The 26,813-nt window shown below is 43.5% G+C and overlaps 1 pseudogene; it reads right to left on the bottom strand.

The window, feature by feature from the left end:
- Positions 1 to 22: 22 nt before the first annotated feature.
- LOC135522182 (rho guanine nucleotide exchange factor 2-like) overlaps positions 23 to 26,813 on the bottom strand; it is a 59,516-nt pseudogene continuing 32,725 nt past the window's right edge.

Below are 26,813 nucleotides of genomic sequence, written 5' to 3'. Positions count from 1 at the left end.
TAACAACTTCCAAGCCACTCTTGATTTCTGTAACATTTATAAACAATACACAAAATTAACAATAATTGTAACTCAAATAAAAATTATAAAAAGACAATAAAATTACAACATTAACGTTAAAAGTCATTTTCTTTTTTTCAGAACAGATCAAATATTTATACAAATTCTTCCTATAGAATATATGTAACATATAAAGAAAAAAACACATTTTTAAAAATGTATTTCAAACAAGGAAACACCTTTTGAATCCAGTCAAATAATTTCCATTCCTACATAATAGTCGCTTCATGGTCAAGGGGTGAGCTCAAAAACGGTTCTAAAAAGGTTGACTTTTTGTTAAAGGAGGTTTTGGTTGGTGTCAGTGTTGCTGGTGGAGTTGGCTGGTAGCAACAGTTTATCATCCTAAAAACCATATGGGTGAAATTACATTAGAGACGATCAAAGTCAATTCCACCGGCAAATCTGAACTCACGATTGAGTGCAGTGTAAACCACGTTTTAGTAGTTTGTGTATGAAACATACAACTGTAGATTAGATATGAGGTCAACATATTCCAGGTACAGCCAGATTAGTCTATCCTTATTCTAAGGATGCAATTCTTTATCCTAATTCAAATATAAATGTTGTTGTTTTTTGGTTCAGTATGGTCCTTCTGTGTATCCTCCAAAAGTCAGAACAGTTCATTGCAAACCTCCCTCCTCCCCATTTTTATAAAATATTCAGTATAAAACCCCCCATGGTGGCTCACTACTGTTGTCTTCCTAGAAAAAAGAAACAATTTGGTTTATAAAAAGCACAAGTGTTTTCAAGTGTTTGTGTTCAAGAATGGGGGTGGGGGTGAGAGTTGATTAATACCCACAATTTTGTAAAACAACTATATAAAGTATATACACATATATATATATGCACATATATATATATATATATATATATATACACATATATACATATTTATTTTTTATTTTTACCTTTATTAACTAGGCAAGTCAGTTAAGGAACAAATTCTTATTTTCAATGACGGCCTTGGAACAGTGGGTTAACTGCCTGTTCAGGGGCAGAACGACAGATTTGTACCTTGTCAGCTCTGGGATTTGAACTTGCGACCTTTCCCATACATATATATATATATACAAATATATATATATATATACACATATACATATTTTTATATATATACACACACATATATATATATATATATATATATACATATATATATACACATATATATATCCTCCTTTTCTGTTCTGTCCTGTCCTCCCCCTTTTCCTGTCCCGCCCTCCTTTACTGATCTAAGTTCAGTTTCAATCAGTCAGCTCCACCACCACAGACAAACCAGGTCTGTAGAGAGGTGACATTAAATGTACAACAATGACAGGCAGTTACAGTACAGAATAGTTCCTACTGGTATCAGCAGACACCTATAGATCAACAGCCCACCATTAGAATTCCATTGTTGTTACCGGATCCTCCTCTTCAGCCCTAATCTCTCTCTCTTATTAGTCATCCTTGTTTTGAAAAGGGAAAGAAGAAACGAAGAGTGGGATTGGAAAAAGGGGTTCAATCCCGGGGATGAAGCTTTTAACATAACATTAGAAAAACATATAACATCTCCGAACTAACTTATACCATGATACAATACACAATTCCTGGGTAGGCTTTCTATGCCAAAGAAAGACGAATAGATGGAATCACTGAAGATAATTTCTATCAGGTCTGGTTGGTTGGAGGTTGACAATATGTTGGTCCAGCTCTCATGTCATGTTTTCTGGTTTGCGTGTCCAGTTTGAGGTCAATGTTAACTCTGAATCAGCCTTTGGATTCCTGCGCTTCCGGTCCGCACTCGCTCTCCTCCGGGATATCCTGGAGATCTGAGGAGGTCACTGAAGGTTATTCATATGAATAAATGTGTTATTAATACGTTTAATAGCTTTTGAATAACGTGTTGATCCAAACAAGACTAGCTTGCTCAGTAATGTAAATAGAGGTCACCAATCAAGATGCGACTGGAGGAGTACTGTTTTACTAGACTGAGTTACTCGACATTGACTGATACAATAAGGACTGTGGACAGAGGGAGTTAAATATTGTCAGAGGTATCCACCCTTTAAGCACACAGAAATAAAGAATGGGGAGAGGTGCATTGATTGAGTAAGAAGGGCATAAAAAACAGGGACTGTCTCTCAATACTCTAAATGTCGCCTCTAACCCTACCATATAGCGTATGATCAAAGTTGAATGAAAATGTATGAAAATTGTGGAAAAGTAAAGAGTGGAGAGGACAGAGCGCTATTATTGACTATCAACAAGCAGCCATTAAGAGAGATCAGAGAGATAGAGGGAGGACAGGACATGGTGCACAAAACTCTGTCTGCTCGAGAAACAGCTGAGAAATTGGTGCCAAACAGATAGATAGAGATATGACGTGGCGACACACCTTCAACATGCAGAGGTAGAGAGTGAGAAATATGGCAGGGCTGAAAGAACATAAAAGTGTGTGTGTGACTAATTCAACTAGGTGTGATATGGTTAAAGGTCAGAAATGGACACCATGGGGATTTTCTGGGGATTCCATTGATTTGGCCAATCCCAAAGTTATCGAGTCAACCACCTCTATCTCACAGATTACACCCTACCAATGACTAATACTTTAGTGGCCCTAGATATTCCTTCTATTTTTGTTTTTTACTCCACATACAAACGTAAACATATAAACAACAATTTACAGACGTACACAAACAGACGCACACAAACAATGACTATATCTCATCTTCCCAGACCCACATGCTCACACCTCCATCCCTAGTGCCTGCATTACTGGTTTCCCTTAGATATTCCAATTACACTCAATACAGGAAAGATACACACTGTGGGTCATTTACTCACCTCTTGGACTATCAGAGCGTGGTGAAACCTTCACTACATCCGCCTCTTCCTCTGACTCCTCCTCTTCCTCCTCACTGCCTTCCTGTACGCCGTCCAATTGGTCCACTGGTTCCTGACAGGCCAATGGGGCGACAGGGCTGGGCTCGCCGTCACCACTTCCTCTCCTTTTAGAGGGAGCCTAGTAAAGGACAAAAGTCATCATATCCTGTTTGAGCTCACCTACAGATCAACCACTAGTACTTCCTGAATGGCTTAGTGATTCAGCCAGTTGGGGTGAGGACTGTAAGTCTACCTAAACCCAAACACACTTGACCCCAAACTCCCATTCACACACCTCTGCATTCACACACCTCTGCATTCACACACCTCTGCCAGATGTTACTTTGCTCACCTGCTCTAAGGCTGTAACATCCACCACAATGTCTTCGTTGCTGCCTCTGCCGCCTCTCCTGCCCCTCCTTCCCCTCCTGCCCTTATTGTCCCTGATCTGCTGCTCCAGCTGAGACCGGACCCTCTCGCTCTCCCTCAGCCTGGCCTCCAGGGGGCGCAGCCTCACCACCTCCTCCTGCAGCAGATCATGCTGCTTCTGGAGCATGGCCATTTCCCCCATGGCTGCCACCATGCCCGCATCCAGACCTGTGTCACGTGACATGGAACGGCACAGCCTGGGGAAGGAGTTTGGAGGAGTGGGGGTGAGAGTCGGGGAACCTGAGGAGGCAGGGCCTGTGCCCTCATGGAGGCGGAGCTCGAGGACAGAGTCTTGGTGAATGACGGCGGCCTGGGAGAGGGAGAGAGAGGAAGGAGAGAGAGTGAGTTTTGAATCTAGGTTGGAGCTGGGGTGTAAGGGAAGGACCACTTATGCAATACAAAATGCCTCAAATGGATTCCAGTGTGTCATTCAGCCTCACCTGTAGAGAGTGGAGATGAGCACTGAGGTTCACAAGCCTCTGACACACCTCCTCATTTAGGGGTCTGTCCTGTAGCTGGTTACCATTTCTGTCCTGAAAGGATAAAGAACACCCACAAAACATGAAGTCATTTTAAACTCATTATGTATTACAGTCACAGTTGTGGCTTATGTATATGTTATCCAACCCTAAGGCACAGTCATCCTCTCTCACCTTGGACGCTGGACTTCCTTTGATTTCATGAGTCCCGTTGACGGAGATCGAATCTCCATCTGTAAATGGGTGGGACAGAAGGAGAGAGAAAGTGAGCAGATTTGCAAGTGAGAGCTGAAACACTGTAGAGACCACCCTCCACCATGTCCCAGTAGTAAAAGACAAAGCGAAACCACTCACTGCTCACTGGCGCCCCTTTGTGGTTCTGGTCATCATTGGTACCGTTGGTGCTACCATTGGACTTGGGAAGCTCTATGTTGGAGCCCAGCAGCAACTCACTGAGCCTGTCGACTGATGAATGGAGGGAAAGAGAGGGAATTAAAAACTAAAAGAAAGAGGCATAGCAACGTTAATAACACAATGTAACACCATCCTAGTCACTGAATAACACTACACCCAGGGGTTAATAACGGAGGTTTCGTTGGTGATCTCAGACTGACTCCTGAGGAAGTTATGACTAGCTGATACTCATACTCTTATAGGGTGCTCATTATGTAATTTTACCTCTCTATCTGCAGTGTTAAGCTCTGGGTTAGGCCTCATTTAATACCTGCCTCTCTGTAAGACGGTATTAACACTCACCTTACACTCTATGGCACTGACCTAGGATGACCCAACCCTACACTGGCCTCTCACCTCACTATTAGGTGGTGAAAAGTCAAACTGACCATAGATCAGGAATTAGAATGAAGGTAAATTCTACATTCCCTTACCCTCTGAGATGGCGTCGGTGAGTAGGTATTCCGCCTGGGGTGCGTAGGGGGTGTCGGCCCGGAAGATGTTCCTAGAGTTGGTGGGGGGCGTGACCTCCTGACACCCACCGGTGACCTCAGCCAGGTCAGAGAACAGAGTCACTCTCTCCTGGAGGAGCTCCAGCACCTCCCTGTCCTTCTGCTGGATGTCAGCTAGAAACACATTTGAGTCAGTAAGATGCATCTTCAGGTCTAAAACAACTGAATATTCAGAACGATGCAGATGTTGTCTATTAAGGGAAGCTACATAGACAAGTGTAGCACAGGAATGATATAGAAAGAGAAGGGTGGAGGAGTGTGAGGAGAGGAGAAGAGGTTGTACCTCTGAGTCGGCGCAGTAAGGCCTTGTCCTCCGTCTCTATCAGGGGGAAGTCCTCTCTGGATGGACAGCTGGAGGGAGGGAGAGAGAGTGAGTGAGGAGAAGGTGAGGTATGGTCGGAATAAGGATAATGCCGGGGCATAAGGAAGGACCCCTAGGATTCCAGTAAGGATAATAGAGAATTCTCAAAACTGAAATCGGCAATGTTCTGAATGAGATGAGTAGGTGTGTGTTTGTGTGTATTACAGGAGCTGACCTGCTGACTGTCTGCTGTATGAGTCTCATCCAGTTGTTCCTGTCGTCTCGTGAGGCGCCGTGCAGCTCGTACATCTCTGGGGGGGTGGAGTCACTGATCAGGAACATCCCTCGCTCCTGATTGGCTATGTCCCTCACAATCAGGTTCTTCAGAGACAACACTGCAGGCTTGTCCTGAGAGAGAGAGAGAGAGAGAGAGAGACCGAAAGGGGGGAGGGGTTAGCTCTGTGATTTAATGCTTAGACTAAATAAAGTTAGATGTGTGGAAAGGCAAAGACAGAAGCAATGGAGGACCTGCTGAACAAAAGTCAGAAAGCAGAATAGATGAGTAGAGGAGGATGAGTCAGATGGGTGGAAAGGTGGGGCAGACTTACTATGCAGGGGAATAAATACTTCTGGTCCTTCTCCTGCATGAACACCAGGATGTCTGTCATCAGCAGGACCTGCACGTCTACATAGACACACAGTGGAACATTGTTAATGATACAAAGAGTGTGCAACCTTGTGATACACACTCAAAGATACAAGAACAATCATACCCCTTTATCTCTCTCTCTCTCTCTCAGATACACACACACACTCCCTCCCACCCTACCTTTGAGTCTGGATCCTTGCGTCTTCCACAGCAGTGTGCCCTCGTGGAGGAGCGTCCTGCGGAGCAGTTCCCCTCCCCTGAACACCCCTCCTCCCCTGACCTCTGCCTGGGCCCGGGGGTCCAATCTTGCCCTGATCTCCTGGAGCCTCTGGGTCCGCTCCAGCTCTGCCACCTGCTGGTCCACAGAGCTCAACAAGTCCCGGATCAGGGACAGGGACTGGGCTAAGGACTGGGCCTCCTCTTCACTGCCTGTTGGGGGAAGGGGGGGGGGTTATTCTACAGCCGTGTGCGTGTATGTAGTGATTATTCAGTTCTTATATGTTTTTGTCTACTCCCTGAGCTGTAGTGGCTGTTCTGTGTTCAGCTTTTATGCTGTGTGAGTCTTCTTACTAAGCTGCTATAGCTGTTCTGGTGTCAGGTCTTACCCTTGGTGTTGTCCAGGATGCGCTGGATGAGGACAGGGTATTTGGTGATGCGTTGAGTCACCAGCAGGATGCACTCCTGGATGCCATGGCGACGCAGCAGGGGCCCCCGGCTTACCCTCTGATTATGGGGTGGATGAGATTTAATACCACTTATTATATATTTAAGCAATAAGGCACGAGTAGTTGTGGTATATTGGCCATTATAAACTGTGGTTCGAGCCCTGAAAGCTGATTGGCTGGCATGGGTATGACAACACATGTATTTGTACTGCTCTAATTACATTGGTAAACAGTTTATAATGGCAATAAGGTACCTCGGGGGCTTGTGATATATGGCCAATATAGCATGTCTAAGGCACTCAGTGTTGTGCCTAAGAACAGCCCTTAGCCGTGCTATATCAGTCATATACCACACTTCCTCGGGCCCTTTTCTTAAATATACCATGGCTAAGGGCTGTTCTTATGCACAACGCAAAACGGCCCTTTGCCGTGATATAATGGCCATATACCACAAACCAAGGTTTGATATATAATAAACTGGTTAACCTTTATTTAACTAGGCAAGTCAGTTAAGAACAAATTCTTATTTTCAATGACAGCCAAGGAACAGTGCCTTGTTCAGGGGTAGAACGACCTTGTCAGCTCGGGGATTCGATCTTGCAACCTTTCAGTTACTAGTCCAACGCTCTAACCACTAGGCTACCTGCTGCCCCATAAATAGGACATTAAACAATTATTTATGCGCCATACCCGTGTTATACTTACTGATGCTGTTTCAGCCAATCAGCATCTAGGACACAAACTACCCAGTTTTATAATATACTATAATTACCACTTAGACATAAAATGTAATAACATGACTAATTTGAATGTGTAAAATAAAGGTATAGTTCCATCTATGGAGACTGAAGCCCAGGAGAAATCCCATTTTAGCTAATATACAGTACCAGTCAAAAGTTTGGACACACCTACTCAATCAAGGGTTTTTCTTTATTTTTACTATTTTCCACATTGTAGAATAATAGTGAAGACATAAAAACTGAAATACCACATATGGAATCATGTAGTAACCAAAAAGGTGTTAAACAAATGTTTTATATTTGAGATTCTTCGAAGTAGCCACCCTTTGCCTTACTGACAGCTTTGTACACTCTTGGCATTGTCTCAACCAGCTTCATGAGGTAGTCACCTGGAATGTATTTCAATTAAAAGAAAGGTGTTCTTTGTTAAAAGTTCACTTGTGGAATTTATTTCCTTCTTAACATGTTTGAGCCAATCAGTTGTGTTGCGACAAGGTAGGGGTGTTATACAGAAGAAAGCCCTATTTGGTAAAAGACCAAGTCCATATTATAGTCAGTCATCTTGAAAATCTCAAGAACTTTTAAAGTTTCTTGAAGTGCAGTTGCAAAAACCAGCACAATGATGAAACTGTCTCTCACGAGGACCATCACAGGAAAGGAAGACCCAGAGTTACCTCTGCTGCAGAGGTTAAGTTCATTAGAGTTACCAGCCCTCAGAAATTGCAGCCCAAATAAATACTTCACAGAGTTCAAGTAACAGACACATCTCAACATCAACTGTTCAGAGGAGACTGTGTGAATCAGGCTTCATGGTTGAATTCCTGTAAAGAAACCACTACTAAAGGACACCAATAAGAAGAATGGTATTTATTTAACCAGGCAAGTCTGTTAGGAACAAATTCTTATCTTCAATGACGGCCTAGGAACAGTGGGTTAACTGCCTGTTCAGAACGACAGATTTGTACCTTGTCAGCTCGGGGGTTTGAACTTGTAACCCTCCGGTTACTAGTCCAATGCTCTAACCACTAGGCTACCCTGTCGCCCCAAAGAGAAGAGACTTGCTTGGGCCAAGAAACACGAACAATGGACATTAGACTGGAGGAAATCTGTCCTTTTGTCTGATATGTCCAAATTTGAGATTTTTGGTTCCAATCGCCATGTCTTTGTGAAACGCAGAGTAGGTGAACGGATGATCTCTGCATGTGTGGTTCCCACCGTGAAGCATGGAGATGGTGTGATGGTGCTTTACTGGTGACACTGTTGTGATTATTTTTTAGAATTCAAGGCACACTTAACCAGTATGGCTACCACAGCATTCTGCAGCGATACGCCATCCCATCTGGGACTATAATTTGTTTTTCAACAGGACAATGACCCAACACATCTCCAGGCTGTGTAAGGGCTATTTGACCAAGAAGGAGAGTGATGAAGTGCTGCATCAGATGACCTGGCCTCCACAATCACCCAACTCAACCCACTTGTGATGGTTTGGGATGAGTTGGAACGCAGAGTGAAGGAAAAGCAGCCAACAAGTGCTGGGAATTCCTTCAAGACCGTTGGAAAAGCAATCCAGGTGAAGCTGGTTGAGAGAATGCCAAGAGTGTGCAAAGCTGTCATCAAGGCAAAGGGTTACTACATGATTCCATTAGTGTTATTTCATAGTATTGATGTCTTCTTTATTCTATAATGTAGAAAATAGTAAAAATAAAGAAAAACCCTTGAATGAGTAGGTGTGTTCAAACTTTTGACTAGTACAGTAGATAGCAGTAAAGATATGTTAATTTTTGGGCATTTCATAGGAGCGTGATTGGACCACAAAGCTAGGACACTTATGAAAAGTTTTGAGGCCAGAACACATCCTTGTGACGAGTGTTAGTTAGGTAATGAAGCAGAAATAACTTGTTCGTGACTCCTTTTTGAATAGAATATCTACAATTACATTTACATTTAAGTCATTTGGCAGACGCTCTTATCCAGAGCGACTTACATATAGAGAGAGATATATAGAGAGAGAGATATACAATGTGATAAGTTGTTCCTACCATTCAGTGTTATCTGTTCAGCACTCCTCCTAGCTAAGGCATGTGAGACACCCCTCAGTTGGCACCTCCTGACACGGACTGCTGAGCTCACATGCACGCGCACATGAATCATGCTCTTAGGCCTTCCCATTCTCCCCGTCTCTGTACCTCTAACCCTTCCCCCTCCCTGTGACACCCCCCCCGCCTCACTCCATCCACCTCTCTTGCTCGCTCTCTCTCTCTTACCCGTATGAAGTGCTGAAACCTCTTGTCTCTGGCCAGCAGTTCCTTGTATAGTTTCACAGCTTTGGGGTGGCGGCTACAGAACTCAGCATAGGCTTTCCTCATCTCATCTGCACACTGACCTGAGAACTGAAAACACACAACGGGTATCAACTCAGTTAGTGTGTGTGCACAATATGTTTAAATTATGCATTGTTCATTGGGTGTTTAGTATGAATGCATTCTAATGTTAATGGACGGCAAAGTTGGTACATGCGTCTCGGGTTCTGTGTGTGTGACCGTGGATGTTTGTTCTAACGTCTGAGTGTGTGTGCCCAGTGCGTTTCCTACCTGTTCAGTCAGTATATCCCCCAGTTGGTTGATAGTAAAGTTGGTACTGCTCCCGGGGGCCAGGCTGTGTGTGCGTCGTGTCATAAGCTGGGAAAGGAAACGTGTGTGTAGCGCCATCAGCTGCTCCAGACAGGGGAAGACAGCGTGCGCCACGCCCGGCTCCAGCAGCACCTCGTCCAGCATGCCCTGCCGGAACACCCCCTCCATGATCCGCAGGGTCCTCACGTGGTGGAACTCTGTCTGGATCAGCTCTGAGAGGGGCGCGGAATGGAAAACAGCGTTAGGGATATACAGTACCTTCACATAACACGCAAACACACAGAGAGACAGAGAGAAGGGATAGAAAGAGAGAAAGAGATAGGAATATAGAGAGAGAGAAGAGGGAGAGAGAGAAAGTGAGAGAAATAGTGAGGAAGAGAGGTGTTCTCACCATAGATGACGTCCTGTCTCTTGATGACGTCTTTGCGGTGCGTCTGCAGGTAGGAGGGGTCTACAGCCCGGCTCCATGAGTCAGCCTCAAAGTCCTTCCCCTCCCTCTCCAGCTCCTCCAACATGGCAGCATAGTACACCTCCCCCTCGTCGTTGAGGGACTCCATTGACATGGCTCTGTTTCTGAAGTTCAGGGAGTCTGTGGACTGAGACAGGATCCTCCGCAGCCCCAACGGTGAGTCGTCATTCAGATTCCTGGAAACACATTTTTGAACACAACAGTTACACAACGTTTCGAACAACTTCATATCAGTGCCCTGCTCGCATAGGTTAATCAATTGATGACTCTACACAGCAGCCTGCTCACCCGGCGAGGTTTTGTGTGGAGACACTCTTGGAAAGGGAGAGGCCAGAGCGGACACGGCGGGAGCCCAGTAGGGACTGACGGAGACTGTCGGATGGATAGATGGCTGAGCTGGGCCGCTCCTTCATCATAGGGGCTGGAGAAAGAGAGAGAGAGAGACAAGGGGTTCAACTGAACTTTTCCTGTCCAAAAGGATTTAAATCCATATGATGCAGTCAGTACTACATCCATACTACATCCATGCAGTGGCAGCGACCAGCCAACAGGTGGCAGCACCCCTATATTTACATGCAGAAAGGAGGCATTAATTGCAAAAGAAGGAGAGGAAATAGGAGAGAAGTTTTTGAGGAAAAGAGATACTAACTTTTGGTCCTCAGAGCTACGTTTGGCAGCGCGGAGCTGTTCCTCACCAGGGCTAGCTTCTGTTGCTGCAAAACCCACAGAGAAAACACATTTAGACCAATGTCTCATCCAACAGTCAATTTTTCAAAGAACAAAAGGCCCAACTTTTGCTTTTCATACATTAAAAACCTTTCCTTTCCCCTCTCTTACCTTTTGTTTCATCTTGGCACAGTTGGCCAGTGTGTCTCGACAGCGGTTGTGGATGGTGACATTGCAGGCTGCAACACAGAAACACAAAGATCAATTTCCCCGACACTCCACAATATCTGCATATGCACTGTTGATAAGAATGGCAACTAACTTTGTTAAATCACGAGACTATTTTTGAGGCACTTGTCATTACGGTCACGATGCGTTGCTTCCAGAGTGACTGGTGAGTACAGCTATCGAGTGGAGTTGATAAAGGTGCCCACTCTTCCTGTTCCAGACAGGGTTATCAATGACACATTGTACATTTCATACTGGCACTGACTCTAAATTCTTTGTTTTTTTTCTCCACATGTTTTTTATTAGTTCTACCACTTTGATATTGAACACTGCACTGTTGGGTAGGGCTTGCAAGTGAAGCATTTCACTGTACTTGTGCATGTGACAATTAACACTTGAAACCTTGAAACCTACGCTTTCTGACACCAATGAAAATGTTATCACTGTTATTAAAATCTCTCCTATGCTTCAAAACACCTCTTCTCCCCTCCTCTCTTCCCTCAGCTTCCCTTTCTCTTCATTGTTAGAGGGGCTCCACTTCCTGGTACAGGTTTTCTTGACAGGAAGTTCTCCTGGAATGGCGCTGGGAGGTTGAAGTGATGTCTGAGGCAGGTTATCGGTGTGTAAGTGCATGTGTGTGTGTCCTGAGTCCTGGGAGTGTTGTTGCGTCCATATGAAACGGCCTAAAAGTGTTTATGAGAGTTCTTGCCCACTACATAGGGTTGTCTTTGTTCTAAGAGCAGCCCAAGGCTAGACACACACACACACACACACACACACACACACACACACACACACACACACACACACACACACACACACACACACACACACACACACACACACACACACACACACACACACACACACACACACACACACACAGAATCTCCCTTATAAAACTCTACATATTCCTTTACTTTAGTCTTTCCCATGTCTCTGCCCAGATTACACATTTGCTACCAAAGCAGGCTAAATACAGCCAAAACACTTGTCAGAAGTATGCTTTGCTTTGGTGGGGTGCATTTCCTTGGTGCCGTTCCTATTTTCAACCAATAGTTTCCACACACATGAGAGGGAACATAGGGCTAAAAATACACTCTTTTCAGGGTGTGTTCTCCATAAAAGCCAACATTTTACAGAGCATGGACTCAGCTAACACGCTTTCTACTTAAACCTCAGAATGCGAGGCACACTGTGACCCATTCATCGCTCAAACTCTCACAACACACGCACACACACACCTTGCTCACTAAACCAACATGCCAGTGTTGGAGCAACACTGCTGGTAATGAAACGATGGCAGCCTTCTCCAAGGCTCGTAGAGACGTTTAGAAAGTACTGTTAGACCCTCCCCCTAAAGCTCAACATCGCTGCTCGGAAACTAGACTGGAGACCCAACAGGATTAATGGCATACTATTATACATATGTCCATACAGAGTGGATCTACAACATAGAAATGCTTTGGCGTTTCAAATACTGCTTAGAATCCCCCCTTCCTTATGACACTATATTATTTACAGTTCACTTGTCTTTAGCTAATTATCTTATTTATTTCTATGATAATACTGTTCACTGAGTGTACAAAACATTAGGAATACCTGCTCTTTCCATGACATTGACTGACCAGGTGAATCCAGGTGAAAGCTATGATCCCTTGTTGATGTCACTTGTTAAATCCACTTCAATCAGTGTAGATGAAGGGTAGGAGACATTTTAAAGAATGATTTTGAAGCCTTGAGACATAGATTGGGTATGTGTGCCATTCAGAGGGTGAACGGGCAAGACAAAGGATTTAAGCCGCACCGGTTTGTGTCAAGAACTGCAAAGCTGTTGTGTTTTACACACTCAACAGTTTTCCGTGTGCATCAAGAATGGTCCACCACCGAAAGGACATCCAGCCAATTTGACACAACTGTGGGGAGCATTGGAGTCAACATGGGCCAACATCCCTGTGGAACGCTTTCGACACCTTGTAGTGTCCACAACCTGACGAATTGAGGCTGTTCTGGGGGGCAAAAGGGCGAGGACAATTCAATATTCTTAATGTTTTGTACACAGTGTATACCCCCCAATTGTCATCTGTGTGTGAGTGTAATCTAGGACCCTCAGATTATGTCAAAATGAGCCAAACAACAATGGCCTGGTCGTCTTAAGCTGAGTCTTAATCTGTGTCTGAGGAGGTAATCTCACACGTAATGACACAGCGCTACGCAGAGGCTACACACATTAAATTACACCCTGCTGGACACCCAGCAGGGCTCCTATTGGTCAGTTATCCGTTCATGCAGAGAACAATAAGATGTGAGGCAGGAAATAGACACGAGTTCAAATGTTGATGAAAACAAAAACAAAATGTCTTTCTCTACAGTAATGGAATAAAGGGACCCTGAAATGAATTTGAAATAAATAATACTAAATAAAAAAGATACCTGGACTTCATTCAAATTCAAGCCAAACATTGTTGTACATCAAGAACACGTACTTAATTGATTGAATACATAGACAATATTGTAAAAGCATTGACGAGAAATCCTCCCTGGTGACTTCAAACCGGAAACATCCACTCAGACATGAAATCAATGGATTCTCCCAAAACAGGCGGTGCTACCTACTCCACACACTCACACACACACTCTCACACACACACACACACACACACACACACACACACACACACACACACACACACACACACACACACACACACACACACACACACACACACACACACACACACACACACACACACACACTCCCCCGCACCCAGCCTAAACATATGTCTCCCCTGTCCCAATTCACAGGGGACCTCAGATAGCAATCCCGATGTAGGACAATGTCATGACCCCGTATTCAAACATCGCTGGGTCTCTGAGGCAATATGGCTCCCTATCAGACCACTGTGTTAAACAGGAGAGGTTTAACTGTGTTACCCTCTGCTCATTCATCACTCATTACTGTTAGGGACCACTAATATCTGTGGACTCAGAGAGGAAGAGGGATTGGGAGTGTGTGTGTGTGCATTCGTTCGTGCTGACCTGCCTATGTGTGTTTGTCTATGTGTGCGTGCATGTATGTGCGTCTATGTGTGCATGCATATGTGTGTGTATGTGTGTGGGTGCACACGTCAGTGTGGCAGATTGCTTGTTAATCTCCCACACTCCAACTACCAGATGCACTATTTCCAGATTACAGTCGGGGAGGGTGGTAGCAGCTGTGTATTGGGGCAAGAGTGGGAGAGAGGGGGGGCTGTTTCAGATCCACCAAACAAAGAGAAAAGCCCCTCTCTCAACAGACAGTGGGCTTCATCATAGACCTACTGTATAATCTCCTAAACCTGCATTCTGTACTGTAGTTACACTATAGCTACTTTGTCATTCTCCATCTCTATATTGAGTCTTACAGGTCTAATGGTTGTGGTGCATCTAATTATAACATATTAGCAAACTGAGATGACAGTGATGCGATAACACAGGAATTAATGAAAAGGTAAAACTGTGAAAAATATTAGTTGAGTTCAGACAAACCGACTATAACTGACCCAAGGCATGTTGCCTAAACCAATTTAGATTCTTATCGAATCTAAATATATGAATAGAGAATCCAACACTAAGGGAATTCCCAACCTGAAATAGTCTCACAGCCGGCTCACACCTAAGTCCTCCCTCCTACTTACAGTAGGCATCCACTCTGTTTCTATTCCCGTTCTCTCCATCTCCATCTGTATCTCGCCCCCTCTCTCACCTCCGGTGTAGTTTACAGTGATAATGTATTCATGCCCCCTTCAGCCCAATACGCACACATACACACCCAGACCTGACCCTGTGAATATAATTATGCCCCCAACCCAAATCAATAGCCTATGACCGGTCTTCTATCTAAACTACAGCTGGTGTACCCCTTACCCCCCACTGCAATCTCTGTGCCCACCGTCTCTCTCATTCTCAAGTACCGGAACTCTCACACACACACACAATACTCATAACCACTCACACACACACACACACACAATACTCATAATCACTCACTCACACACACAGGCGCACACTCACAAACACACACACACCACTCTTTGGCAGCAGACATGTGTAATCACACCCCATGCCAAGAGCCTTCCCTCTCCCACCCCCATGCCCCACTGTACCCCCTCCCCCTGTGCTCTCCTTCTCTCTCTGTCTGTCTGTCTGTCTCTCTCTCTTCTCTTTTATCTCTCTCTCTTTGAACCTCGTCTTCAGAGCTGTAGGGGTCAAGGTAACGAGGTCGAAGATGGAGCAGCTATTTCCTCAACTTGAAGGACAATGAACTTCATCCATACATCAATATTCCATCAAAATAGGTAATTGGGTTTGATAAGACAAAAGGCATCCCTCTTTCCCTTTAGGAATGTACGTTTGGATTGATTTAATGATAAATACAAATCTCAATCGACTATGACAGTCAATTGAATTGTCTTTGATGTTGCTGTGGGGACAGTGTAGTGTTATTGCATGGTATAACGCTCGTTTCAAAATGGGGTAAGCAAAACAAAAACACAATTCTCAGTATGGACTTCCTCTTTCTATCTCAGGCAAACTCCTCTCTGTCTGTTAGTGTCATCATGCATCATCCATATGGCTTCGTCTCCTACTCTCGTCTTTCTGGTTCACTTGTTTGTTAACTAATATCTCTCTCTCCCCCCCTCGGTCTCTCTTGACCTGAGAACTGATGGCCCCTGCGGAGCCTTTTCACTCAATATGTTCTCCTCTACCTCCACCTCTTCCTTCTACCCCTTTCTTTCCCCCTCTTTCTGCTCTCTTTATCTGTCCACCCTTCTCTCTGGATCTTCCTCTATTTGTTTTCCCCGTTTGCCCTGGAGTCTCCCTCCCTCCCACTCCTCCCTCCCTCCACCCAGCTGTTCCTCCAGGCGAGTGGAGAGAGGGGCAGGCCATCTGATCTATGCTCCCCACACACTAACACTATTGTCTGGGCAGGGGAAGGGAGAGGGTTCTCCTAGAAGTCAACAGCTGATTGATTCTCAAAAGGAGGGAAGGAAGGAGAGAAAGAAGGGAAGGAGGGAGGGAGCAAAGAGAAACATTGAGAGGGTGCAGGAGGAATCCCCTCTCCTATTCGCTCCCTGTGTTCACTGTGTTTTCCTTCCCTCTTTTGATCCAACTCTTTGGCTCATCTGTTTCTTCTACCTTTATTGACCCACACGTCCTACCCAATCTCTCTCTCTCTACCCTTATTGTTTGAATCTTCTTTTTCTAGCTCCAATCTCTCTCTCCTGCTGTTCTTTTGATCACCCTTTCTCTTCCAAAGCAATTTTGTCCCTCCCCCCTTTACACAAGACAGTCACTAATCTCTCTCTCTCTCCCTCCAATATGACAACCCTGGGGCAAGATGTCTGTTGGTCCACTGATCTGGTGATGCATCAATACACCAATACCCCGATAATGTTATCGCTAATGACATTAGGCTTTTGTCTGGGCCTTGTGAGTGTATGTCCTGCCTACGATAATGTGTGTGTGGTACTCACTGGGGCAACTGAGGGCCTCTTTAGCGGTGATGCTTTTGTTGCAGGCGGAACAGAGGGTGGTGGCAGACACGGTGAGGGAAGTGAAGAGGTGGCCGTTGCTGTAGCGCGCCTCCCGCTCCCGCGCCTCCTTCTCCCTCTCCTTCATCCGCTCCTTCTCTTTGTTCTGTAACCAAAGACACAAATCAGCGCCAACCGATGCAATCTGTGGATGTTAACTGTTTAAAAAAAGCCACTCTCGCTCATCTCACACTGTCAACCGTTCTGGATATTCCACAGCTGTGAGATGCTTGTCTGGTACTCAGGTCTCCTCATACTGTATATGCAGCATGCACTTTGTTTCATAGAGTAAGTTTCACAGGATGAGGACAGCTGGTGCATGAGGAATTGTAAATGTGGTGTTTTCAGGAATAGTATCTCTCTCTCCCTCCCACTCTGGGAGATTGACAGAGTGGGGACTGGGGACTGTCTTTAATCTCGTTGTTACACGACAGGGCTCTCCATGCTGCCTCAGCATAACTCAAGCGCATTCAGCGTGAGAGTGTATTCCGTGTGCATGTTAGCAATTGCGAGTGCATGTGTCCTTGTGCATCTAAGAATGTGTGTGTGCGAGCACTATGCTAATTAGTGTAGGTGCATGTGCGTGCACTATGCTAATTAGTGTAGGTGCATGTGCGTGCACTATGCTAATTAGTGTAGGTGCATGTGCGTGCATTTGCAATTGTGTAGGTGTGACTCAAATGTGAATGTTCCGGTGTTACTTTGCCTCTTGTAATATCCAGCTGTTCCAAGCATGGTGCCTTATTTTATACCACACATTTTAATGGCAGCCTGTCTGTCTGTGTCCAGACCAGAGCACCAGTCTATGCTGCTGGCTGTGACTCTGGCCGTGCTGCTAATTAAGCAGAAGAATCTGGTACCAAACAGCGTTTCACAGCCGGTGGCCTTTTAGTCACAAACTAATCTCCTGATGTTGTGAACACAGACAAAGTAGTCCATCTTCAGTGGCTTTGTCACTCTCTGTTTTTTAGCTCTCAGCTAATTACCAACTCAACAACACGTGGCGTTACGATGAGGTTGTGTATCCACTGTAGCGAGAGTATATGACTTACAGATGCTTTCAGTAGGTTCTCAGTAAGCACTTTAGGCAATTATTTATGTTCAAGAGGATAACTCTGCCATCAAATTTGTTTTGAAATGATTCAAAATGGTATTCCATGTCAAATAATCCTTGTGCATCACCACAACTGCTAATGCTACCAAAACAAACAGAACAAAAGCTGTTTTCAAATACACAACATGTCTATTATCTGAAATGATGCCCTTCGATACTGGTTGTACTGTATTTTCTAAAATATTCAGAGGACATGATCAACAAAGCAGTTTTCTCTAAGAGTGTAGACTTCAGACCCTTGACGAACACATAAGGAAAGCTCACCCTGTTGGTTTATCATGATGGGCAGCAGAGGGGTTTAACCCGCTCACCGGAACGTGCCACACAACTATAACGTTATCGGAAAGAGGAAGAGAAATAACTAAAAGAAGGATTTGTCAGGGGTTCCTTTGAGAACCTAAACAAAAGGCCTGGGGGCCCCCATTGTGAGGAACTCATTCAGGACACGTCACCATCTCAGGGGTATGTAAAACACACCCAAAGGAAAGAAAGCAGAGAGGAATGGAGGGATGGATGGAGTGAAAGAAGTTCAAACCCATCCATTTACATTAGCTAATTAAAAAGGCAACCCGCCAAGATTTTGATCTGAGGTGAAAATGGAGGAAAGAGACTCAAGGGTAATGACATATAGGACACACTGACACATGCAACATGCTGGTGTGATGACTAGCTACAGTTGTGACGCTGTAATAACGGTGGAATGAGGTGAGACGGGCAGGGAGACAGCTTAGGTCCAGGACACTGGCTCCACTTACAGACCCTCATGTCTAAACACACTAACCCACATTTACATTCACTCTGTTTTGAAGAGGAAGGAAACAGGTGCACAATTTGGCACTGGGCACCAAGCCAATGCTTGGTAAATCTTTCTAAGCTTCTCGGTAGAATTCATCCATAGAGTTTAACTGCATCCATGTAGCGTCCATCGCCTAGCAACTCCTGTACAGTATGTGTGAGGCGGGCTGGCTTTAATGGCGGCAGGATGAGCACTGCGGCAGCATGCTCTAATCCACTCTGTCCCCCGCAGAGCAGAGGTAGGTTAGTCGACTGTTACCAAACTGCCTCCCTTACTATTATTAATGCACAGTCAGCTTCATCAGTCAAGACCACCTTATTAAGACCCTTTTCTATAGAACTGATTCTTACACGAGATATCTGGCACACTGACTGAATTTCCCCCTCCCCCTATCCATCGCTCTCACACACTCACTCCATCTCCCTCTTTCTCTCTCGATTCCTCTCTTCTTGTCTCTCTCTATCCTACCCTCCTTATCACGCTCCTCTACAGTGGATTAACAGACTGGATTAGAATCATCGGATAGGGGATGGTGTGAAAGACGAGAAAGATAGATAGTGAGCGATAGGAAGAGAGAGCGAGAGAGAGAGAGAAGAGTGAGTGAGATTGCTAAGAGCATTTAATTGAGGGAAAGAATGCAACAATGCAGTTTATGAAGAGCGGCGCTGCTGGTAAATTGTTACCAAATGGGTGTAATGACTTTTTAATGAAAAGAGGGCGGGGCAGTGGGGAGGAAGAGAGAAGCTGCTGTTATAGACCAGGGATTAGTAGATACTATTAAGGGGCGGATTAGGCCACAGACTTAACCTCCGCCCAAGCCTTCCAGATATCGAACCTTACTCCACGGAGGAATTTACACTGTTTGGTGGATGAGCTGAGGACAAGGCCTTCTTACTCTCTATTTGGTCTCTCTCTCCCTCTACTCAATTCAAATGTCTTTATTGGCATGACAATAGCCATATCACAAGCAAAAGGCTAGGAAGTAAGACTGGGAAATGACGTTCTATGAAGAAATGAAGAGTTTATTTCCAAAACGCTATATCCACAAATGTTTATCAGAAATTATTGCTTCTGGGTACCGACATGTGTGTGTAAAATATTACTGTTCTCGGATTTTTTATTCATAGATTTTAGATGTGTATGAAAATGTATTTAGCTGGAATGGAATGTTCATATCTTGTATATTTGACTGTGGTATGTGCCAAGCTAAGTGACTTGCCTAGTTAAATAAAAGGTTAAATAAATAAAAAAATATATATAAATGAATGCACTTAAGAGCACCTGCTAAATTAATAAAATGTAAAATGTAAATGTTTTACATACAGATAAATTATAACTGTATTGAAGAAAAGAAATCTTTTTTTATATTGATGCCCCAAATGCATCCTTTGTACAGTTCTTTTAACCTAGCAGTGGCACTTATTTCTCTCAGAGTGAGGTGGTTAAGCAGTATTTTGCAAAGAAAAAACATTATTATTTGTCTCTCTGAAATGAAACCATCAAGTGATAGATAGATTTTAAACAAATACATGTCTATCATTGAACACCACCATACCGTGAATAGATAGTGAAAAAACACTTCAATCTCTTTCATAATTTCTTTAAAACAATAAAAGATAATTGACCAACATGTCTGAAAATGGATATACACGGAGTGTACAATACATTAGGAACACCTTCCTAATATTGAGTTGAACCCTCTTTTGCCCTCACAACTGCCTCAAGTCAGGACATGAACTCAAGGTGTCGAAAGCGTTCCACAGGGATGCTTCCCACAGTTGTGTCAAGTTGGCTGGGTGTCCTTTGGGTGGTGGACCATTCTTGATACACATGGGAAAATGTTAAGCATGAAAAACCTAACAGCGTTGCAGTTCTTGACACACTCAAACCGGTGCGCCTGGCACCTATTACCATACCCGTTCAAAAGGCACTTAAATATTTTGTCTTGCCCATTCACCCTCTGAATGGCACACACACAATCCATGTCTCAATTGTTTCAAGGCTAAAAAACCCTTCTTTAAACGGTCTCCTCCCCTTCATCTACATGGATTCGACATCAATGTAACATCAATAATGGATCATCGCTTTCACCTGGTCAGTCTATGCCATGGAAAGAGCAGCTGTTCTTGATGTTTTGCTCACTCAATGTATAGTCCCTCTCCCCTGCTCCTCTACCTCCTCTCTCATATGATTCCCCTGTATCAGATAGCTGTCCTTGGCTGACCCTCAGACTATGTGGATGCCAGAGGAGAGCTAATGCTAAAACTCTGTAGTCGACTTGTTTATTAAACTGCCTCTCCCGTGCTCCTGGCCAGTCTGAGAGGAGACCACATCAGTGTGTTGAGTTAATCAGCCTAAGGAGGCCTCTAGGATCCATGACCCCACCACCGTCAGACGTCATCTCCCCACCACAAGACCAACAAACCCACTAAGATAACACCCTATCTGGCTGTACAAACTTTATAGGATCAGCTTCTCAGTGATGATCAGACGAAGGGCTTGGGATTCAATCAAACATGTAGTATGGAATGTTTGATTGTATTACGGAAAAACGCACTAGGGGAAATATCACTTTGAACTTTGTACACTGAAAAAAAGGCTATCATCACCGGATGATCACACAGGATGTTGAACCAAGATTAGGCCTGTATTTTTACGTCCATGTTTCAATCTAAAATTAGATACTTTAGACATGTGCGTCTACAGAGAATGAGTATCCTGCACAAGGCCATAAAAGCAGTATACAATTCTCACCTGGGGATTACGAACCAGTATACCCTCAGGTCACAAGCCTCAATCTTAACCACCACTATGCCATATAACAGTATCCCAGTCTGAACTCTGACCCCAGACAGATAAGACACAGAGATAAAAGAGCTGTTAAAATGCTGTTGTGGTGAACAACACAAACAACCAGCAGGTCAATAAACCTGCTATAGGGGAGTGATCAGAAAAATTTATGATGAGGGCAACGTTCCTTGTTATTTTGGATGGGGGAAGTCTATCGTAGCCTTTGTCTCTTAGTGGTTGAAGAGCACCTTTGGCCAAATTCAGCCAGCCAGTGTGTAGCATGGCTAATCCTTTGTTTAGTACATTCGTATTAGACTTGTACTGGTGTCTATATAAAGTGGCATGTATTACTTTTTTTAGATGGAAGGAAGTGACCTAATTGGTTTACTGTAAGCAATGAAGCTTGGGTATGCTACAGGGATCTGGCGTTATTGATGCTAATGGTTAACCAAGAGGTTGGCATGTAAATAGATGCAGATACACAGTGCTAGGCAGTTAACATTGAGTATGCAAAGACATATACTGAGCAAAAATATAAACGCAACATGCAACAATTTCAAAGATTTTACTGGGTTACAGTTCATAGAAGGAAATAGGTCAATTGAAACAATTCATTAGGCCCTAATTTATGGATTTCACATGACTGGCCGGGGTGAAGCCATGGGTGGGCCTGGGAGGGCATAGGCCCACCCACTTGGGAGCAAGGCCCACCCACTGGGGAGCCAGGCCCAGCCAATCAGAATGAGTTTTCGCCCACAAACGGGCTTTATTATTAGGCAGAAATGCTTTTTGTGCATATGAAACATTTCTGGGATCTTTCAGTTCAGCTCACGAAACATGGGACCAAAACTTTACATGTTGATTTTATATTTTTGTTCAGTATATAATAAATAGAATGGACATTACTATTTAAAGCAATTGTCAACATGTTTTTATGCCACACGTCCATTTCTGATGAGTCAGTTTCCAAGCGTCAACCAGTTTTCCTGCCGCAACAATAACACTTCATATTTATCATGACACTTCTACAAAGTCTAGCATGCACTTTACTGGGCTGCCATGACAGATGAGGTCAGAGGAGTTTCAGATGGGATGGACAGAGAGCCATATAGATTCTTCCCTTTCTATTTCTATGAAGGGTGCTATCTGAAAGTGTCAAGACTCATGAAGTCTCTGTTCCTCTTCAGACTGTGATATTGGCATCTGTTGTTTTCAGGGGACTGAACTCATGTGCAGATGCCTGAGTCAGAGAGAATGTGCTCACTTTTGGTCCCTCTATTAAAAGCTTCTATGAATACATGTCATTCACTCCCCTTCCTGCAACCAAGCAGCCTCAGAGACTCAGACACAACAAAACTAAACAGGAAAGGGAGAAACAAAACTCACAGTGTCGAAAAACGTAGTTTGGAAATGGGTTTGTATACACAGTCCAAACATTTTTGTAAAAAGACGTTTTTGTCTCAGTAATCTGTTTTCTACCAAAATTGTCTATGCTAGTACTTCAGTACTGACATCACACACCGGAAGTTCATTATACTGACTTCCTGTTTCATGGAAAAGGCAGTGGAGGCAGAGGAGAGCATGGAGACTGGGGTAGGTGAGTTGGGAGCATAGCAACACTACAGTTGGAGGGGAAGGACAAAGTTGTTGTTCATAATCTTAGCTCCGGGGTTCTCAGACGGCCTTGTAGACTTCTTTGACACAGATCAACACCATGGCTTTGTGTTGCAAACAATTTTGTCCAGTCTGACTGACAAAGCAGACATTTTAGGCATTTTTTTGTCATATAGCTGGATATGTAGTGAATGTAGGTTAAACAACAAACTGTGACACTGGGTAAATACTTGTTGAATCAACATTGTTTCCACATCATTTTAACACCAAAATTCAATGTGATGAAGTTTAACTTCTTATGGCTGAGGGGCAGTATTGAATAGCTTGGATGAATAAGGTGCCCAAAGTAAACGGCCTGCTCCTCAGTCTCAGTTGCTAATATATGCATATTATTATTAGTATTGGATAGAGAACACTCTGAAGTTTCTAAAACTGTTTGAATGATGTCAGTGGGTATAACAGAACTCATATGGCAGGCAAAAACCTGAGGAGAAATCAAAACAGGAAGTGAGAAATCTGAGGTTGTTACCTATTCAACACAGTTCCCATTGAAATCCCCTAGAGATATTAATGAAGTTGCATTTCCCAGGGCTTCCACTAGATGTCAACCATCTATAGAAATGAATGAGGCTTCTACTGTGTTGTGGGACTGAATGACAGCAGAAGGAATCAGGTGTCTGGCAGACAGCCATTTCCTGGTCACCCGCATTTACATGATAGCGACCTGCGTTCCCATGGCTCCTGAAGACACAAAGGAATACTCCGGTTGGAACTTTATTGAAGATTAATGATAAAAACATCCTAATGATTGATTCTGTACTTAGTTTGAAATGTTTCTGAAATGTAACGCTGACCAGAACGAACGTTTGGATATGTTTACCAAACGCGCTAACAAAAGTAGAAAATTGGACATAAATAACGGACATTATCGAACAAATCAAGCATTTTTGTGGACCTGGGATTCCTGGGAATGCATTCTGATGAAGATCATCAAAGGTAAGGCAATATTTAATTTATGGTTTATGTTGACTACAACATGGCAGCTAATTTGACTTGATTGTTCTGAGCGCTGTCTCAGATTATTGCATGGTTTGCTTTTTCCGTAAAGTTTTTTCGAAATCTGACACAGCGTTTGCATTAAAGACAGGTATATCTATAATTCCATTTGTATAACTTGTATTATCATCTACATTTGTGATGAGTATTTCTGTTGAATCGATATGGCTATGTAAAATCACTGGATGTTTTTGGAACTAGTGAATGTAACGCGCCAATGTAAGCTCAGATTTTCTGATATAAAAATGAACTTTATCAAACAAAACATTGTATTGTGTAACATGAAGTCCTATGAGTGTCATCTGATGAAGATCATCAAAGTTTAGTGATTCATTTTATCTCTATTTGTGCTTTTTGTGACTCCTCTCTTTGGCTGGGAAAATGGCTGTGTTTTTCTGTGGCTTGGTGGTGACCTAACATAATTGTTTGTGATGCTTTCGCCGTAAAGCCTATTGGAAATCGGACACTGTGGTGGGATTAAGAACAAGACTACCTTTAAAACGGTATAAGATACATGTATGTTTGAGGAATTTTAATTATGACATTCCTGTTGTTTTGAATTTGTCGCCCTGCACTTTCACTGGCTGTTGTCATATCATCCCATTAATGGGATTGCAGCCCAAAGAGGTGTTTAATCAACGTGGAAAACTGATTGGATTTGCAAAAAGTCATCAACGTAAGGGAATTACGTCTTTTTTCCAGCCAACGTTTAATCTAAATCCAATGACATGGTTAAATTTTTTGTTGATTTCACATTGAATTCACGTTAGTTGACAACTCAACAAAATGTAAATCAAAACAAAAGACATTGAAATGACGTCTGTGCCCAGTGGGAAGTACTGATCAACTAGGAATTTGAACCATAGGCTTTCTAGTAACTATATGACTGGTAACTATAGCATAGACGCTGTAAACATAAATGTTTATTAACTTATAACAAATAAGTGTTCAATAATCTAATTTTTTATAAATGCACTAAGACTAAAAATTAATTCAACACATATTGCACATAATGTAGCTCATAACACTGATTCAAAGCTGAAATAAATGATAATGCTTTGTTTTGATGTGAAGGCCCATTATTGCTCTCCCTTAAGTAACTCATTATCCACACAGTGTAGTCATAAGTTATTACAGTCAGACACTAACAAGCTTGGCTGATCCTTGTTCCGGTTAACTGAATAGCTTTGGGTGTGTCCTCTCCTCTCCTCTGTTTATGTTTCAAGTATTCTTTTTGCCGTCACACTTTCAACCCAGGGTATACAGTGGCTTGCGAAAGTATTCACCCCCCTTGGCATTTTTCCTATTTTGTTGCCGTACAACCTGCAATTAAAATGGATTTTGTTTGTATAATTTGATTTACACAACATGCCTACCACTTTGAAGATACAAAATATTTTTCTTGTGAAACAAACAGGAAATAAGACACAAATTTAACTTAAGCGTGTATTCCCACCCCCTCCCAAATTCAAAACTTTGTAGAGCCACCTTTTGCAGCAATTGCAGCTGCAAGTCTCTTGGGGTATGTCTCTATAAGCTTGGCACATCGAGCCACTGGAATTTTTGCCCATTCTTCAAGGCAAAACTGCTCCAGCTCCTTCAAGTTGGATGGGTTCCGCTGGTGTACAGCAATCGTTACGTCATACCACCGATTCTCAATTGGATTGAGGTCTGGGCTTTGACTAGGCTATTCCAAGACATTTAAATGTTTCCCCATAAACCACTCGAGTGTTGCTTTAGCAACATGCTTAGGGTCATAGTCCTGCTGGAAGGTGAACCTCCATCCCAGTCTCAAATCTCTAGGAAGACTGAAACAGGTTTCTCAACAATTTTCCTGTATTTAGCACAATCCATCATTCCTTCAATTCTGACCAGTTTCCCAGTCCCTGCCGACGAAAAACATCCCCACAGCATGATGCTGCCACCACCATGCTTCACTGTGGGGATGGGGCTCTCGGGGTGATGAGAGGTGTTGAGTTTGTGCCAGACATAGCATTTTCCCTGATGGCCAAAAAGCTCAATTCTAGTCTCATCTGACCAGAGTACCATCTTCCATATGTTTGGGGAGTCTCCCGCATGCCTTTTGGTAAACACCAAACGTGTTTGCTTATTTTTTTCTTTAAGCAATGGCTTTTTCTGGACACTCTTCCGTAAAGCCCAGCTCTGTGGAGTGTACGGCTTAAAGTGGTCCTATGGACAGATACTCCAATCTCCGCTGTGGAGCTTTGCAACTCCTTCCTCATCTTTGGTCTCTTTGTTGCCTCTCTGATTAATGCCCTCCTTGCCTGGTCTGTGAGTTTTGGTGGGCAGCCCTCTCTTGGCAGGTTTGTTGTGGTGCCATATTCTTTCCATTTTTTAATAATGGATTTAACGGTGCTCCGTGGGATGTTCAAAGTTTCTGATATTTTTTTATAACCCAACCCTGATCTGTACTTCTCCACAACTTTGCCCCTGACCTGTTTGGAGAGCTCCTGGTCTTCATGGTGCCCCTTGCTTAGTGGTGTTGTAGACTCTAGACCTTTCAGAACAGGTGTATATATACTGAGATCATGTGACAGATCATGTGACAGATCGTGACTCTTAAATAAAGTCCACCTGTGTGCAATCTAACTAATTGTGTGACTTCTTAAGGTAAGTGGTTGCATCAGATCTTATGGGCTTCGTAGCAAAAGGGGTGAATACAAATACACACACCACTCTTCCATTTTTATTTTTTATTTT

The sequence above is a fragment of the Oncorhynchus masou genome, chromosome 30 (assembly GCF_036934945.1).
Source record: "Oncorhynchus masou masou isolate Uvic2021 chromosome 30, UVic_Omas_1.1, whole genome shotgun sequence".
NCBI lineage: Eukaryota > Metazoa > Chordata > Actinopteri > Salmoniformes > Salmonidae > Oncorhynchus > Oncorhynchus masou.
The sequence above is the reverse complement of the archived record's forward strand: the minus strand, read 5'-3'. Positions and strand labels throughout refer to the sequence as shown.